Source organism: Enhydra lutris, unplaced genomic scaffold (genome assembly GCF_002288905.1).
Source record: "Enhydra lutris kenyoni isolate GAN:26980312 unplaced genomic scaffold, ASM228890v2 scaffoldscaffold11, whole genome shotgun sequence".
Lineage (NCBI taxonomy): Eukaryota > Metazoa > Chordata > Mammalia > Carnivora > Mustelidae > Enhydra > Enhydra lutris.
The window spans coordinates 16872660-16891756 of record NW_019154095.1 but is presented as its reverse complement, the minus strand read 5'-3'; the positions used below and the strand labels follow the sequence as shown (position 1 = coordinate 16891756).

At 41.2% G+C, this 19097-nt stretch overlaps 1 pseudogene; it reads left to right on the top strand.

Annotated features, from left to right (window-relative positions):
- Positions 1–18473, top strand: part of LOC111144459 — a 152779-nt pseudogene extending 134306 nt beyond the window's left edge.
- Positions 18474–19097: the final 624 nt, after the last annotated feature.

The window sequence follows — 19097 nt, the reverse complement described above, 5'->3', positions numbered from 1 at the left end:
CTCAGCTCCTTGTAACCACTGATCAGTTTTCTGTCTTTCTTCCAGGACGTCATATAAGTGGAATCACGTGCTATATAGTCTTGTCGAGGCTGGCTCCTTTCACTTAGCAAAATGCATTTGATTGTTGACTGTTTCCTTTGCTGTGCAGAAGCTTTTGATCTTGATGAAGTCCCAAAAGTTCATTTTTGCTTTTGTTTCCTTTGCCTTTGGAGACATGTCTTGAAAGAAGTTGCTGTGGCTGATGTCGAAGAGGTTTCTGCCTATGTTCTCCTCCAGGATTTTGATAGATTCCTGCCTCATGTTGAGGTCTTTTATCCATTTTGAGTTTATCCTTGTGTATGGTATAAGAGTTTCATTCTTCTGTATACAGCTGTCCAATTTTCCCCGCACCATTTATTGAAAAGACTGTCTTTATTCCGCTGGATATTATTTCCTGCTTTGTCAAAGATGATTTGCCTATAGAGCTGTGGGTCTATATTTGGGCTCTTTACTCTGTTCCACCGGTCTATGTGCCTGTTTTTGTGCCGGTACCATGCTGTCTTGGTGATCACAGCTTTGTAATATAGCTTGAAATCAGGCAACGTGATGCCCCCAGTTTTGTTTTTCTTTTTCAACATTTCCTTAGCAATTCGGGGTCTCTTCTGGTTCCATACAAATTTTAGGATTGTTTGGTCTTGTTCTTTGAAAAATGACGGTGGAATTTTGATCAGGATGGCATTGAAAGTATAGATTACTCTAGGCAGTATAGACATTTTAACAATGTTTATTCTTCTGATCCAAGAGCATGGAATTGTCTTCCATCTTTTTGTGTCTTCTTCAATTTCTTTCATGAGTGTTCTGTAGTTCCTTGAGTAGAGATCCTTTACCTCTTTGGTTAGGTTTATTCCCAGGTATCTTATGGTTCTTGGTGCTATAGTAAATGGAATTGATTCTCTAATTTCCCTTTCTATATTTTCATAGTTAGTGTAGAAGAAAGCAACTGATTTCTGTACATTGATTTTGTATCTTGCCAAGTTACTGAATTGCTGAATGAGTTCTAGTAGTTTGGGGGTGGAGTCTTTTGGGTTTTCCATATAAAGTATCATATCATCTGCAAAGAGAGAGAGTTTGCCTTCTTCTTTGCCAATTTGAATACCTTTTATTTCTCTTTGTTGTCTGATTGCTGTTGCTAGGACTTCTACTACTATGTTGAACAACAGTGGTGAGAGTGGGCATCCTTGTCGTGTTCTTGCTCTCAAAAGGAAGGCTGTCAGCTTCTCCCCATTGAGAATGATATTCTGCTGTGGGTTTTTCATAGATAGATTTTATAGCAAAATGCATTTGAGATTCATTCATGTTGTTGAGCAGATCAGTAGTTTGTTCATTTTCGTTACTAAGTAGTACTGAGTCACATGAATATATCACACTGTGTTGAACCATCCACCACTTTGAGAATATGTGGGTTGTTTCCAGTCTTTGGAGATTATACATAATACTGTTAGGCTTTTGAGTGAGTATAAGTTTTAATCTCACCTGGTAAATATGTAGGTGTGGGATTGCTGAGTTGTATGGTACACTTATCAGAAGCTGTTGAATTTTTTTTCCAACCAGCAATGCAGAGTTGTAGTTGTTTCATATCCTCATCAGTACTTAGTATTATCAGTTTTTGAAGCTTTAGCCATTCTGATAGGTATGTGATGTTATCTCATTGTGACTTTAATTTTCATTTAACCATTGACTAATTATGTTGAGCATTTTTTCAGGCACTTAATCACCTTTCATGTATCTTCTTTGCATATATGTTCAAATCTCTAGCCCATTTTTAAATATGTTATTTATTTGTTTGTTTGTTATTTTTAAGAAAGAGCAGGGGGAGGGGCAGAAAGAGAGAGAATCTCAAGCAGACTCCTCACTGAGCACAGAGCCCAACGCAGGCCCTGAGATCATGACCCAAGCGGAAATCAAGAGTCAGATGCCCAATCAACTGAGCTACCCAGGTGCCAGTAGCCCATTTTTTTTTAAAGATTTTATTTATTTATTTGACAGACAGAGATCACAAGTAAGCAGAGAGGCAGGCAGAGAGAGAGAGGAGGAAGCAGGCTCCCTGCAGAGCAGAGAGCCCGATGTGGGGCTCAATCCCAGGACCCTGGGATCATGACCTGAGCGGAAGGCAGAGGCTTTAACCCACTGAGCCACCCAGGTGCCCCCAGTAGCCCATTTTTAATTGAGTTGCTCTCTTACTGAGTTTTGCACACTCTTAAGATATTATTTCCTGGGCAGAAGGTTGTAGGGGGTAGGGAAGGAAAAAATGAAACAAGATGGGATTGGGAGGGAGACAAACCATAAGAGACTCTTAATCTCATAAAAAAAACTAAGGGTTGCTGGGGGTGGGGGAGTAGGGATAGGATGGCTGGGTGATAGACATTGGGGAGGGTATGTGCTATGGTGAATGCTGTGAAATGTGTAAGTCTGATAATTCACAGACCGGTACCCATGGGACAAATAATACATTATATGTTAATTAAAAAAGATATTATTTCCTTAAATTTCAAAATGAAAGCTTTATTTTGTCTAAGGAGAAATGTAGCATATACTCATTTTTAAGAAGCAGACAATGCATAAAAAGTTTTTTTAAAAGTAAAAAGAAAATTAGAGAACCTTGCCACAATGCTTTTAATCACAATGAGATGAAAGTTTCAGGATGCCAAGAGACAGACACCCATCAAAGGCAGATCATCTCTTGATCATGCTAAGCAACATTCCAGTATGTCCACCACTGCTTCCGGTCCTCTGCTGTACGCGGGATTTCTTCCTAAATCTTGGACCTCCAAGTTGGTGTGGATCATTGCCATCAAAAGAGTAAACACACTAAAGAAAATAAAAATGAAACTACCACATGATCCAGCAATCCCACTACTAGGTATACACCCAAAGGAAATGAAAACAGCAATATCAAAGAGATATCTACATTGCCACGTTCATTGCAGCATTATTCACAATAGCCAAGAGATGGAAACAACCCAAGTGTCTGACAATGGATGAATGAATAAAGATATGGTATACATATACAATGGAATATTATGCAGCCATAAGAAAGAAGGAAATCCTGCCACTTAGGACACCATAGATGGATCTTGAGGACATTACACTTAGTGAAATAAGCCAGATGGAGAAAAACAAATACTACACAGTATTACTTATATGTGGAATCTAAAACAGTAAGATAAGTCAAATTTGTAGAAACAGAGAGTGGTTACCAGGGCCTGGGGGTGTGGGAGGAAATAAGGAGAGGTTGGTAAAAGAATACGAATTTCCAGCTACAGACACACAGACCTACCTAAATACTCAAAATGTATTAAATCTATGTGGTTTGCAAAGGGAGGGGAAAAAAATCATTAAATGGTGATTTCAGATTATCTCTCAAGAATCTCTCATAATATCCATTACTATAAGACTCAGGAATATTGTTAGTATTTTTTTCTTTATACCTCTCATGCTTTTTTCTATGTACAAACACAAATAGGATATGAAATAGGTAATATTTTGTTCCAATTTTTTCACATATCATGGAAATCTTCAAATCAATAAAAAATGATTTATGTTAATCCTACTTAATGACTGTTCAGTATAGTGTGTGAATGTGATCTGTTTATTCATTCACCTACTTGTAAATATTTTAGGTTGTGTGCAACATCTAGATATTACATTTTTTAAAGATTTTATTTATTTTAGAGAGAAAGCATGTGTGTGCATGCTCGAGTGGGGAAGGAGGGGAGAGACAGAGGGGGAGAGAATCCCAAGCAGGTACCATGCCGCGCTTGGAGCCCAACGCAGGGCCCAATCTCACAACCCTGAGACCATGACCTGAGCTGGAACCCAGAGTTGGATGCTTAACCAACTGAGTCACCCATGTGGCTCTAGATACTACATTTCTTAAGTGAATTGTCCTTCTGTGCCCTTTGGCCACTCTTCTACTGAATTATTGAAAAGCACCTTAAATATAACTGATGTTAAATATGTTTATTAATTAAAAATGTTTAATAATCATGAGCAACCTTCTTTCCTTTCTTCCTCCTTTTCTTTCTTCATAATCTAATGTAAAAAAAACATTATACAGGTCTGAGCATGGAAGGTGGTTGGAGTTCACACGAGGAAGACAGCCAAGCAGGGTTACAGCCTGGCAGCTCTTAGAAAAGTACAGGGGATTTGAATGATAAGTAAATATATTGAGGATGAAGAGAGCTAGAATTCTCACAGAAGAGAATTTCGAATATAGAAAAGGAAAAAACTAGAATGAGCTCTGAGTGTTGGATTGGAATTACAGGGATTGATGTGAACTAATGTTCTGGAATATAAGTATATAGAAATACACACACACACACACACACACACATACATATATACATACATATGTTTATGTACATACAGATGGTCCCCAACTCACAACGGTTTGACTTAACAATTTTTTTTTACTTTATGATGGTGTGAAAGTTATACGTATTCAGTAGAAGGTATATTTTGAATGTTGAGTTTTGATCTTTTCCCAGGCTGGTGATATGTGGTATGATCCTTTCCCACGACAGTGGGCTGTGGTGGTGGGCTTTAGCTCCCAGTCAGCCCATGCAGTCATAAGGGTAAACAACTGTTACACTCACAACCATTCTGTACCCATACAACCATTCTGTTTTTCACTTTCAGTACAGTATTCAATAAAGACATAGGATATTTAACACTTTGTTGGAATATAGGCTTTGTGTTAGATGATTTTGCCCAACTATAAGCTAACGTTAGTGTTCTGAGCACATAGAAGGAGAACTAGGCTAAGGTATGATGTTTGGTTAAGTGTATTCAATTCATGTTTTACTTGTTGTTGTTTTTTTTTTTTTTAAGATTTATTTATTTATTTTTCAGAGAGAGAGAGAGAGAGAGTAAGCACACACAAGCAGGGAGAGCAGCAGGCAGAGGCAGAAGCAGGCTCCCTGCTCAGCTGGGAGCCAGATGCAGGACTTGATTCCAGGGCCTTGGGATCATGACCTGAGCTGAAGGCAGGTGCTTAACTGACTGAGCCACCCAGGCATCCCAACTTATGTTATTTTCAACTTATAATGAGTTTACTGGGATGTAACCCCACTGTAAATCAAAGAAGATCTGTATATAATCGGTGCCTGAACAACACAGTTTTGAAATACACAAGCCTGGGGCGCCTGGGTGGCTTAGTGGGTTAAAGCCTCTGCTTTCGGCTCAGGTCATGATTCCAGGGTCCTGGGATTGAGCCCCGCATCGGCTCTCTGCTCCGCAGGGAGTCTGCTTCCTCCTCTCTCTGCCTGCCTCTCTGCCTACTTGTGATCTTAGTCTGTCAAATAAATAAATAAAATCTAAAAAAAAAAAAAAAAGAAATACACAAGTCTACTTTTATGCAGATTTTAAAAAGAAATATTATGTAGTACTATAAATGTATTTTCTCTCCCTTATGCTTTTTTAATAACATTTTCTTTTGTCTCACTAACTTTATAGTAAGACTACAATATATAATACATATGACATACAAAATGCATGTTAGTCAGCTGTTCATGTTATCACTAAGAAATCTGGTCAATAGCAAGCCATTAGTAGTTACATTTTGGAGGTCAAAAATGTGGAGTTTTCCATTTTTATATGTGGATTTTTCCATTGCTCAGGGGAGTTGGTGTTCCTAACCTCCACATTGTTCAAGAGTCAACTATATATATCTATGTGCAAAAAAATGTCTGTGTCTTTGTGTATACACATTTATATATTCCCTAACTGTGTCCACTAAGAGGATCTGTAGCAATGAGCACACTTAATGCCCAGATCTTGGTATCTAAATTCCCTTCTCCACTAAACGTGGTCCTTGTGGAAATGCCTGGTTCCAGGTCTGGAGCATGGGAAGTACAAGATAAGTCTTATACTAAAAAGTAAGGAAGTGCTCAGAGACCAATGGGACATGTCAAAAGAACACAGGAGTTAGCTTAAATGGGGTTCAAATCTCGGCCAAATATGGACAATATGGGCATCAAAATAAACAATGATAGGAACAGATTATATCCCATTGAGTAAACTAGGAATCCATGAGTCCACACTGATGTAAATAGACATATGAATAAACACTTGGGGTGAAGACAAAACTCTTCCTTAGAGTAGAAGGCCAACTAATAAGTTTAAAAGACATGACAGAAGTAGAAAATTACCACTTGTCCGTCATTACAGTAATAACTAATTCAGGTAGGAAACATCAACTGATGCTCAAACAAGCAGGTAAAAGTGGGATGAGAACAGGATATTTACACAGTCTCTAAGTTCCTCCCCACAAAACAGTGATGAATTATGAGGAAAAACTGTCACTTTACCATCAGACGCTATTGACATTATTTGGGACAAACTGACATCATGTGCTCCGTGATGGGAATGCAGTAAGAAAAGCATGCTTCCCTTCTGTGATATACCTGCCAAAAACACATAACCTTCATGTACTCAAGGAAGAAACATCAGACAAAACTGATTCTACACAATAGCTGAGGAACTATTCCAGATTGAAGGAAACTGACACAGAGCAACACACACACACACACACACACACACACACACACACGGATATGGTTATAGATATGGATATAGATATAACCCTAGATCGGATCCTTTTGCTTTAGAGGACATTGTGTATTGAGACAGTTGCTGAAACTTGATTACATCTCTAGATGGACTGTATATAGGAATTCTCTGTATTATTCTCACAATTTTTCTGTAAGTTTAAAGTTCTTTCAAAATAAGAAGGAGAAAGGAAAAAGTCATAAACAAAGGAAAGCCAGAAGAGTGCTGAATTTATAGTCAGATGTGAGAACAGGACAGAATGCTGCACTAAGCTCTTCCTAGTGGTAAATGAGTGAAAGAAAAAGCCATCAAGGAAAGGAGGAAAGAAAGGGTTCATATGGCTCTAAAATATGAATATCTTTTGCACAGTTGGTGAAAATATTTCAGCAAATAACATTTGTATTAACAAAAATACAACAGAAATAGATCAGTCAGGAAAGGACATAGACCCACACAGGTGAATGTGATCATTGCTACTACCTTGCACACAAATGTGGAGTGAAAAGTGAGAGTTTAAAGTGAAGAAACTGCATGTAGTTCAAAATCCAATAAAAAACATAGTCCTGAAAAAAATAACATATATATAGAACTGTGGGCCTGGAGCCAGAGGACATTCTCAGGATGGGCTTCAGACCTAAATTTAACCATCTGGAACACACACTCTCTCTCTCCTTTTTTAAAGAGTCATCCTACTCAACCTTTTCAAATAACAGAGACACCTTTTAATAGGAATTCTGTATTTCATCATAAAGATGGAAGAAGCACGCCGTGCCCTTAGCTGAGTTACTCTCCAGAGAATCAGGCTCTATTTTAGCATTGTATAGCCCGTTGTAGAAACGTTGCTTTTGGCAAATTTATTTCATGCGGCCACGTGCAAACATATCCATCGAGGAACTTACAGACTGGCAACTCACGTCCTAACTTATGGTTGTACTTCTGTTAAAACAGATATGTGCACTCTCTCATATGGTCTTGACAGCAGCTCTGGGCAGGAGGTAAGCCATTACCACTCGTCCAATTTCACAAATAAGGAAACCACATCTAAGCCAAATGAAGTGCCTTTCCCAAACTTGATACTTAACAAGGCGTGCAGAGCTTGGGCTCAACATAGATGCCCTATCTTGAAATGTGCTACCATGTCCATGTCCTCAGTCTCCCTCAAAGAAACACAAATCAGCACTAAGGAGTAAGTCCGTGATCTCAAACCATTGGTTCATTTTTATCACTGATAGCTCAACAAGGTCATTTCTTCAATAATAGCTAGTATAAAGAACTCATCTTTATTTATTTATCAGAGTTCATTTCTGAACTCTGTTATTGAAAGTATCAACAAGTGCTTAAAGTATTTGTTAGTGATTATGTTACAGAAGCTGAAGCATAAAATTACTTCCATAATCTCCACGTATCTACTCCTCCGTATTTCTTCATTGGCTACTGTTCAGTTCAGGTTGACACTGAAGATGCAGACACAATTGTTGAATCAGACCAGGTGACCAGTTGTAGCCCAGCATCTGTGACAGCAAGTCTGGTTCTCTCCAGTCAGCCCTAAATCAAGATCGGTGCTCATAAAATAAGTTCCAGACAGTTTCTAAGCAAATAATGCTTTTCAGAAAACATTTTCTAGAATGCTTCACTGATGTGACATCACGCTTGAAAGACCATTCAGTGGATTTGCTTTGTGGCTTAAGAAAAGAATCATCTAGCTAAGTCTGCCTATAATGATTTTACATGCATTAAATAGACATAAGCAGATAGAATGGAAGCGTTACACGAAGCTATTACACTATTTGGTCTTTAAAGGTCAATAAACAGGGCACCCAGGTAGCTCAGTTGGTTGGGTGTCCGACTCTTGATTTAGGCACCAGTCATGATCTCAAGATCATGAGATTGAGTCCTATAGCAGGCTTTGTGCTGGGTGTGGAGCCTGCTTGGGATTCTCTCTTAGCACCTCCCCTGCCACCCTCCCACCCCCCACTCATACTCTCTCTCTCTCTAAAAAAAAAATCAGTAAACATTCCAGCAAAATTCATACGCTTGCTCTTATTTTAAAAAAACGTGCTGAAAATAAAGAAGTGAATTAGAGACGATTATTTATTAAAAGCTATTCATTCTATAAACATTTATCCACTATGTACTCAGGACACAATCTAAGTGAATGTATCATTTTCTTATGTTAATAACGGAAATTAAGTAAGTTTTGGTTAACGTACCAATGGAAATACCACGCTTACCCGAGCGTACTTGAAACCCCAAATACTGTTTGTTTTAGAACACTTTTTAGATCACTAAAGGCATTTTCTGAAACATTCCTGCCAAATGCAATAGGTATAATTGTTTTAGGTAATTTTATCGGAATTAAATCAAACAGTGTCATTAATGTTTAGAGATGTTGTAGAGTGAGCTTATTATGCCTGAAAAAAAAATAGGGAACTAGGTAGAAGAGTGGTGCTTACGAGTAGAGAATGGAGGTAATGGACAGTGACGTGGAAGAAGCAAGAAGACCTAGGGGAATAGAAAGCTAACTGCAAACCTGATCACATCATGTGTTTGCTCAAAACCTTCAGATGTTAAGGACACCCCCGATGGCTTCCTACCTGATAGCTGTTTCTCTTCCCTCCTTTCCTTGCCGACAGAAGCCACTTCCCCTCACAAAGGGTGAAAATGCCAAATACACACTTTCCTAGGATTCAGGGAGGCTAGTTGTTCTCCTGTGACTGGGTTCTGGCCAATGAGAAATGGGGAATTCCAATAGAAGCTTCTGGAAAAGACTTTCTTCTCTGTTTGCATAGACTTTGCCTACCTTTTCCAGGCCATTGAACATGACTGTAAGGATATGATACTTGGAGTTGCTGCAGCTATACGGGGACTAGAAGAAGAGATAACATGGGACCATTAAGAACAAGTGTCACACACATTAAGAATGGCCGAATGAAAAGATGAACCATCCTAGGGACCACAGTTCTCATTATGTGAAATGTTGGAAAGTTTTCCTTGTTTAAGTCCTTTCAGTCAAGTGTTTTGTTGCTACCTGTAGCTGAAAATATTCTAATGAATACACTTTATTACTGCCTTAGGATAAAGCTGAAATTATTGCCTTATGACTTAAAAAGATTTTAAGCTCTGAATATTCTGGCCCCCTTTCCCTTTCTGAGCTAATCTCACTTTTGTGTTCTTCATTTTTTTTCTTTTTTTTTTTTTAAACTTTATTTTCTTCAGTAATCTCTACAACCCAACATGGGGCTTGAACCCATGACCCAGGAGATCAAGAGTCACGTGCTCTTCTGACTGAGCCAGATAGGTGCCCCTCTACATTTTCTTTTTTTCCAATTCCCTAGTCAAAGTTCCTCTCTCTTCTTCTCAGGCCAGTTTCTAGCTGGAATGGAAGCTTCTCTACTCCTACCATTCCTACTTCACTGCTCATCCATTAGGACTTGATGAAATGTCACATCCTCCTAGAAACTTCTGCTGACCACACAGAGTATGTATTTACCACGTTTATGAAGTCCCTTGATGTCTGGATTCTCATAGCTTAGAGCACACACTCCACTTATTATAACTGCTTAATAGATTGTCTGACCCATGCAAGTCAGGTGTGTGTCTCTTGTGTTTGTTACTGCATCCTAAGAATCTATGTAGTACCCAGCAGTCATGTCTGTGGGACACATGAAGGAGTTTCAGGATAGTAGAAGCAAAATAATTTCAAATATTAAGTAGAAAAAGACAAACATCTGATTATAAAAATGCACAAAAACGTGACAGACAACGTCCAAATGGTTATAAACAGATGAAAAGATGGTCAGCCCCGTAACAATCAAGACAAATTAAGAGAACAATATTTTTCAGGGTGCCCGGCTGGCTCAGTTGGTTGAGCATGGGATTCTGGAGCTGGGGTTCATGAGATCAAGACCCATGTTGGGCCTAGAACTTACTTAAAAATAAATAAATAATGGGGTGCCTCGGTGATTCAGGTAGTTGAGTGTCCCAGACTATTGATTTCGACTCAGGTCATGGTCTCAGGGTTGTCAGGTTGAGCCTTACATCGGGCTCTGTGCTAAGCGTGGAGCCTGCCTAAGATTTTCTCTCTCCCTCTCGCTCTGTCCCTCCCCCTCCTCATGCATGTGCTCTCTCCCTCTCACTCTCTCAGATAAATAAATAAACAAATATGCGAAAAAAGAGTATCATTTTTCACCAACAGATTGGCAAAATTCACCAACAGATTGGTAAAATGAACAAAGGTTTCTTCTGTGTTGGAAATATTGTTATGAAATGGGTACTCTCATACATTGTGGGAGCGAGTGTAAATTGTATAAACTTTCTAACCATAAACATCAATACTTAAACTCACTGACCATCTAACCTAGTAGTTTACTCAGAATGCATTCTAAGAAAATCGTCAGGCAATGTACGAAGATGTTTGTATGTGGATGTTTATCACAACATCTTTTAACGTTCACAACCTGTAAGCAACTTAAATGTTGGACAGAATTTGTGTCTACACGGTGGAATCCTACAAAGCTTTAAAAAAGAGGAGATAGGATGGGGCTCCTGGGTGGCTCAGTGGGTCAAGCCTCTGCCTTCAGCTCAGGTCATGATCTCCCAGGGTCTTGGGATTGAGCCCTGCATCAGGCTCTCTGCTTAGCGGGAAGACTGCTTCCCCCCCACCCCACCCATCTCTGCCTGCCTCTCTGCCTACTTGTGATATCTCTCTCTCTGTCAAACAAATAAATTTTTAAAAATCTTAAAAAAAAGAGAGATAGGAAAAACCTAAATGTTCATAAATGATCAATGTTAATGTTAATGATAAATGGTAAGTATTCATAAAATGTGCTTAATTGAAAAAGTAAGTATAAAGTATTAGTAGATAGTAATGCCATTTAAAATACATGTTAAAAATTCACATTTTTGGGGGCACCTGGGTGGCTCAGTGGGTTAAAGCCTCTGACTTCAGCTCAGGTCATGATCTCAGGGTCCTGGGATAGAGCCCCGCTTCAGGCTCTCTGGCTCTCTGCTCAGCGGGGAACCTGCTTCCTCCTCTCTCTCTGCCTGCCTCTCTGACTACTTGTAATCTCTATCAAATAAATAAATAAAATCTTTTCAAAAATTGACATTTTAACAAATTTAAACATTTAACAAATTTTAAAATAATTAAACCAAATAATAAATCAGTTCAAACAAACCATTCAAAAGACATCTTGGATCAAGGTGAACATATCCAACCAGTAGTTTTGAACCTTTTCAGTCAGAGAATGTTCACTTTACATTCACAAAAATCAATCACATTTGGGGGAACCTGAGTGGCTCAGTTGGTTAAACGTCTGCCTTTGGCTCAGGTCATGATTCCAAGGTCCTGGGATCAAACCCCACATTGGGTTCCCTGTTCAGCAGAGAGCCTGCCACTCCCTCTCCATTTGCCTGCTGTCCTGTCTACTTGTGCTCTTTCTCTAGCTCTTATTTAAAAAAATAAAATACTGGGGCGCCTGAATGGCTCAGTGGGTTAAAGCCTCTGCCTTCGGCTCCGGTCATGAACCCAGGGTCCTGGGATCGAGCCCTCCATTGGGCTCTCTGCTCAGCGGGGAGCTTGCTTCCTCCTCTCTCTCTGCCTGCTTCTCTGCCTACTTCTCTGCCTACTTGCGATCTTTGTCTGTCAAATAAATAAATAAAATCTTAAAAAAAATATATATATATATATATATATTTTAAAACTTAATCACACTCAAAAAAGGTACAAGTCCTAGTAAAGTGGGTCACTTAGGGTAAAATTATATTAATGTTTAGGATTACTGTGACCCAAATTTAAACACACACACACACACAAACACACACACAAAAGATCTGGTTTTGCAAGTTTTCAGCCACTGATGTTTATCTCACCGAATTAGTTCTATGTTTTGCCTCTTAAAAATTTATGGACTTATTTTATACTTAAGCTGATTTGATAAGACTCTTCTCATATGAAGAAAAATAAACTAGTAAAAATGAAGAAAGGCTTGTTTTTCTTTTTCCAGTTGGATAGTCCTAAGAAGAGAGGAGAAATTTTAAGATGTCCATTGAATAATAAACTGTGGGGGGGAAAAGGAGGAATCTGGATGCAAACCATTTTCTTCAATCAAGCCTCCAGTAAGAGCCTTGTTTCCACTCTTGCTTGTGAGGTGCCTGCTGGTGGGAAGCCTGGGATTTTGGGGGGATTTGTCAGTGTGAGGTTGCTTCTCAGTTTTCTCCCATCAGACTTGGGATGGAGGGTCTCGGTATTTATCTGTATGCTTTGAGGCTGCCCAAACTGTATCACCGTTGTTTTCTTTCATTCTCTTTATCCTTGTTAGGATCTTTATGCCTTAAAATATTGATGATGACAACAACAAATCCTTTTCATGTTTTTATGAGAGGTTTTGGAACAGAGTGGATTGAAATGTGTCACATGTAGGGACGCCTGAGTGGCTCATTCGGTTAAGCATCAGACTCATGATTTCGGCTCAGGTCATGATCTCAGGGTCCTGGGATCCAGCCCCAAGGTGGGCTCCACGTTCAGTATGGAGTCTGCTGGAGATTCTCTCCCTTGCATTGGCACATATGCACTCTCTCTCTCTCTCTCTGTCTCTCTCAAAAAAGTAAATAAATCCTTTAAAAATGTGTAAGTGTAACTTGCTATCTTGAAACAATAAAATGTGATAATCCAGGCAAAGTTTGGATCACGGTCCCCTGGCCGATGCTGTCTGCTGCTATTTTTACAAGCAGGCTTATTATCTTACATCTGACTGCTTGGTCTCTTTTCTGGCAAGTCTTTCTCCTTGCCCTGTCTAAGCATAGATATCTCCTAAGATTCTAGTCTCTGAAGCTGAAACTCACCTATGATTTCAATTCAGATGGTGCTTAAATATAGACATAATCACCTATCTCTTCCCTATAGACTCCTTTTCCAACCATCAGTGTAATCCTGACACTAGCAAACCTTGCATGCCTGATGCTGGGTTCCTTACATATCCATACAATCAGGTCTTCTCCTCTGGACATCTCTTTTTCTTTTTTTTCTTTCTTTCTGGAATCGGCATCACCAGATCCTTGACGCCTTAAAAACCTGGCTGTTAGTTCAAATGCCTTATTTTCCCTTAACCTCTACATCTAATCATTTACCAAATTATGTAGCTTCCCCTTTGGAAATGGCTTTCATTTCCATACCCTTTTTTCATTGCTTGTCCAGTGGAGAAAAAAATCTACATCACTTAAATCTCCTTCGCTAGCTGTTAAAGATTTCTTTCTAAACAGCAGTTCTTAATAATGACTAAATGAACTAAGTCCTCAGCCTCACCTCCTAACACGTAAGATTTCTCCACATTCCAGACAAGTTAGACTACGGTAGACATTAAAAAGCGTTAAATTTAGCATTTGACCTTTGATTGTTTATAAGCGACTCTCCAAAAGGCCAGAGCATCACTAATTTATTATATTCCTGAAGCACAAATTCAAGTTACGTATGCTACGAAGTGGGTGATAGGAAAAGTCACTTAATTATAAGAGTGGCTGGCCAACTGCCCCACAGCCACACCTCGCTCTGGCTTTGTCATCTTCTACGCGTCCTCATCTTCGTCAGCAAGTTTCGTTCAAGTTCTGAAGGGATCGGCTATATTTTCCCACTGTACTGTCTCCCTGCAGGAAAAGTCCTGTGCTAGAAGCATTTGTGACTTTTGTTTTACAGATAGAACTCTTGGCACCAGGGGTTACTCTCCTTGCTTATCCTTGAGAATGCCCAAGGCTTTCTGGTTTCCGGAACCCTGCTTACATTGGTCCCTACCCCAGTGATTCATTATATATTGCTGTATATATATATCACTTAAAAAGATAATCATTAATTCACTCACAAGAGTGCTTACAGTTTGGTCAGGATTCTGACACAAGGGCTTATCTCTGCTTCGTGTATTGTCAGCTGGGAAGGCTCAGCACAGAGGCTCCACGTTCAAGATGGCGCACTCGTAAGGCTGCTTGCTGGCTCCGGCCTGCTGCAGGCAGCTCCGATAAAGCTGTGTGTGGTGGGGTCTGGAGAGATGGGTAGGGCTTGAATTTCTTCCATGTGGGCCTCTCCAGGTGGCTGCTTGGGATTTCTCATGACAGGAACACCGGGTTCCAAGAGGGAGGAAGCAGAGTTGCCAGAAATCTTTAATGCCTGGGCTCAGAATTCCCAAAAGGTCATTTCCTCCACACTCTACTCGTCAAAGCAGAAAAGGGCCCAGCTCAGACTCACGGGGAGGGCATGTAAGCTACAACTCTTGATGGGAAGAGTGGCATGTGTGTACAAAAAGGTGAAATTGGGAGGCGTGGGCATGTTTCAAGACTAGCTACCACCGTTCACCATATGGCCACAATACACGTGCTTCCCATATGAAAAATACACTTATCTCCTCTCCTAAGATATGAAAATATCCATCCCATTATACGTCAGTTCATAGTCTAGGACACGGGTGAGCAAACCACAGCATGAAGGCCAACCCGTGGACACGTCCACAACCCGTGGACCATTTTTGTATGACCCCTGTGATAAGAATGGTTTTATATGTTTACAGGGCTATAAAAAACAAAACCGAGAATAAGTGAGAACAATCACACATGTGACCTGCAAAGTATTCCTGCAAAGCCTCAAATACTTATTATCTGGCCCTATCCAGAAAAAGTTTGCCAACACCTGTTCTAGGATACCAGCTTCCTAGGGCAGGTGTGGCTCCTTGGGTGTCATTCCTTGATTACGGCACCTCAGACATAGACCCTCTTGATCTGAAGACCAGTGAACTAGAGACAAAGTATCTGTCTCACACACCCAACATCTAATGATAAGGTAGGGACCGAAAACCTGTAATAGACACTCCCATTCAAAAAAGGGAAAAAAACAAGAGGGACATGGAAAGTGATTCATAGCAATTCTGAAATCCCACTGGTCAAATGACATCACTTCCTCTTTTTTTTTTTTTAAGATTTTTTGGTATTTATTTATTTTATATAGAGAGAAAGAGAGTGAGCAGGGAGAGGAGAAGAGGGGGAGAGAGAGGGACAAGCAGACTCCACACTGAGCGTAGAGCCTGATGCAGGACTTGATCTCATGACCTTAAGATCACAGCCCAGAGCCGAAACCAAGAGTTGGATGCTTAACCGACTGAGCCAGCTAGGTACCCTCAGATCGGTTCCTTAATTTGGCCTACTCCTTCTCTTTGAAAATGATTCTCAGGGGCTTTTTGTACCATCTTTTTTTTTTTTTTTTTTTTAAAGATTTTATTCATTTATTTGAGAGAGAAAGCACACAGGCGGATGGAGAGGGAGAAGCAGGCTCCCCACTGAGCAAGGAGCCCAATGTGGGGCTCGATCCCAGGACTCTGGGATCGTGACCTGAGTCAAAGGCAGAGGGTTAACCAACTGAGCCCCCCAGGTTCCCCTTTCCGCTCCATCTTAAGTCATCTCCTCTTTTGGAAACAGCCCATAACTGCAGATAAGTAGCTTCCTCAGCCCGCTTCCTGCCTGAGAATTTGACGCTCTGGAGGCTTCTTTTCGTTATGCACAATCTCTACTTCAGTGCAAACTAGCAGAGATCCTTAAAAGCCATGGGTTTCCTATGCTTCAGGTTAGAATCACCTCCCTTAGGCAAAAGCCGCCCCTTTCTGAGGGAGGCCTTCTCTACGTTGGGCCAGTGTGAGACTGCCGTGGGCAACACCAAGTAGATTTTTAGCAGTCCTGCTATTGAAAGGATCTAGGAGTTACCATGTTAAATCTTTCAGAGCTATCAATTTATCTATGGCTGCAATGACAAGTTACCCAGACGTAATGGCTTAAAACACCAATCTGTTACGATCTCACAGTTCCTGTTGGTTAGAAATCTAAGGCTTGGCTTAGCTGGGTCCCTCTGCCTCAAGGTTTCTCAAACGTGGCAGCCAAGGTGTCAGCTGGGGGTGTGCTCTTGTTTTAGTCAGCTCAGGCTACCAGAACAAAATATCCCAGTTCTGGAGTTTGGGAAGTCCAAGCTCAAGGAGCCGGCCAGTACTGTATCCTATCCTCACAGGGCAGAGAGCAGAAGCTCTGAGGTCTCTTTATCTCTTGTAAGGGCTCTAATCCCATCCCAGGGGCTCCGCCCTCATGACCCCATCTAAACCTAATTACCTCCCAAAGGCCCTAATACTACCATATGGGGAGTTAGGGCTTCATAATATGAATTGGGGGAGGGAGGGCTGGGGAATACCAACATTCAGCCCATAACGGGTCTCATCTAAGGCCGCATTTAGGGAAGACCCACTTCCAAGCTTGCTCACGTAGTTGTTGGCAGGATTCGGTCCCTTGTGGGTTGTTGGACTGAGAGCGCCATTTCCTTGCTGGTGTTTGGATGAAAGCCACCCTTCTCCTCATCACACAGGCCTCTCCATAGGGCTACTGGCATCACGGTAGCTAGCTTCCATGGGTGGTAGCTAGTGACAGTGCAACGAGAGCGTGTGTAAAAAGGGAGTCAGGTCTCCCTTAGTCTAATCTTGGAAGTGATATCCATCACTCTTGCCAGACTCTATTCACGAAAAGCAAGTCGCTGGGTCCCATACTCGAGGGGCTTGAGAAGCAGGAAGTAGGGATCGTTGGGGGCCATGGAGGAGACTGCCTACCACAGGGTCTTCTGGCTGTACTCTTTTTTTTTTTTTTTTAAAGATTTTATTTGTTTGTCAGAGAGGGAGAGCGAGCGAGCACAGGCAGACAGAAAGGCAGGCAGAGGCAGAGGGAGAAGCAGGCTCCCCGCCGAGCAAGGAGCCCGATGCGGGACTCGATCCCAGGACACTAGGATCATGACCTGAGCCGAAGGCAGCTGCTTAACCAACTGAGCCACCCAGGCGTCCCTTCTGGCTGTACTCTTGTCCTGAACTTCACGTAAGGCCATATTTTCCCCAGAGCACTCTGGATTTGACTTTGGCCCCGAGGCCATATCTTATTTTGAGGGTTTGGTCTTCTGGAGAAGCTGGGAATGACAGTTTTATTTCAAACCCAGCAGGTCCCGGCTTCTTTATGTTTCCTCTAAATTCAGATAAAAAACGAACAGTTCCCTTTTCTTTTTTTGCTCTTCTCATGTCTCTTGTACTATATCATAAGCATCTCAAAGAAATTCTTCAAACTTTTTTTTTTTTAAGATTTTACTTATTTATTTGGGGGAGAGAGAGAGAGAGAGAGAGAGAGAGCACTCGAGAGCACACGTGGGGTGAGGGGCAGAGAGAGAGAAGCAGGCTCTCCGCTGAGGAGGGAGCCGGATGTGGGGCTTGATCCCAGGAATCCAGGATCATGACCTGAGCTGAAGGTAAACGCTTAATCCACTGAGCCACCCAGGTACCCCTTCTTCAACCTTTTTAACATCTATCCAAATAGCTCCTTAGCCAGGTCCACGTGTTCGTTAGGCATCTTTTCTCTCTTTTGTGTGAACCGCAAGCTAGTTTAGCGAATCATTTTTCCAATAGCTAAGTGGATGGACTCCCCCTCTCTCCAACCTCTAATAACAATATTTAGTACCCCTTAGCAATGCTTGTTGCTGGAAGGACTCCTCAGTGTCCTTCCAGCTTCCATCCTCTACCTGGTCCCAAAGCCACTGCCCCATGTTCTAGGTTTCTATACCCCGGGACCTCACCTCTAGGCATGCAATTACGTTTCAGTTCTCAACGGCTGTACAAGAAAACACCCTAAAACTTAGTGTTTTAAAACAACAGCATTCACTTTTTTGCTAACTATTTTGCAGTTTGGGCATGACTCTGAAGACAGCTCATGTCTTTTCCGTGTGATGTCAGCTGGGGCAGCTGAACCAGGACCAGAGTATCCGCTTCCAAGAGAACGCACTCGAAAGGCTGGCAATTGGTACCAGCTGTCTGCCGGAAGCTCTGCGGGAGCTATGAGCCCGGGACCTGACTCCCTTCCACGTGGGCCTCTCCACGTGGCTGCATGCATTTGTTTCCACAAGTGATTAGAGGGAAATGATTGCATCTCCCAACTATGTAGGAGGTAAAAATCAAGAGGATGTTGCACAACGACGTGCGTGTATTTCACACGACTGAAATGTGCGCTGTGGAGTGGCATATACAGTGTTGTGTTTTTTAAAAAGTCACAAATCAGGGGAAGATGATGATGGCCCGGAGATGGGTGGGGTGAAGGGAGAGAGATTTCAAGGATGACATAACCTCTGGCCTCCAGAACTTTCTGGGTCGAGCAGAGGATGCAGAAGTGTGAACAGATATTCAGAACCCCATGTGGTAGATACTGTAGCTTTCTGCTGCTGTCTTAGCACAGGTACAAAACCCCTGCCATGCAAACTGCCTCAAAAAATCTTTAATGTCTGCAGTTCCCAGAGACAAACACTGAAGACGTAATGATCAATTTGGATTTCTTAAAGCAAACCTCAGACTGAACACTGCCAGAGAAACAGAGATAAGTCCTAAAGCTACAGGTGCATCCAATATTCCCCTTTCCATCTGGCATGTAAACTTGCAGGCTGGAAGCAATGTGGTAAAGTGGTAGGCAAG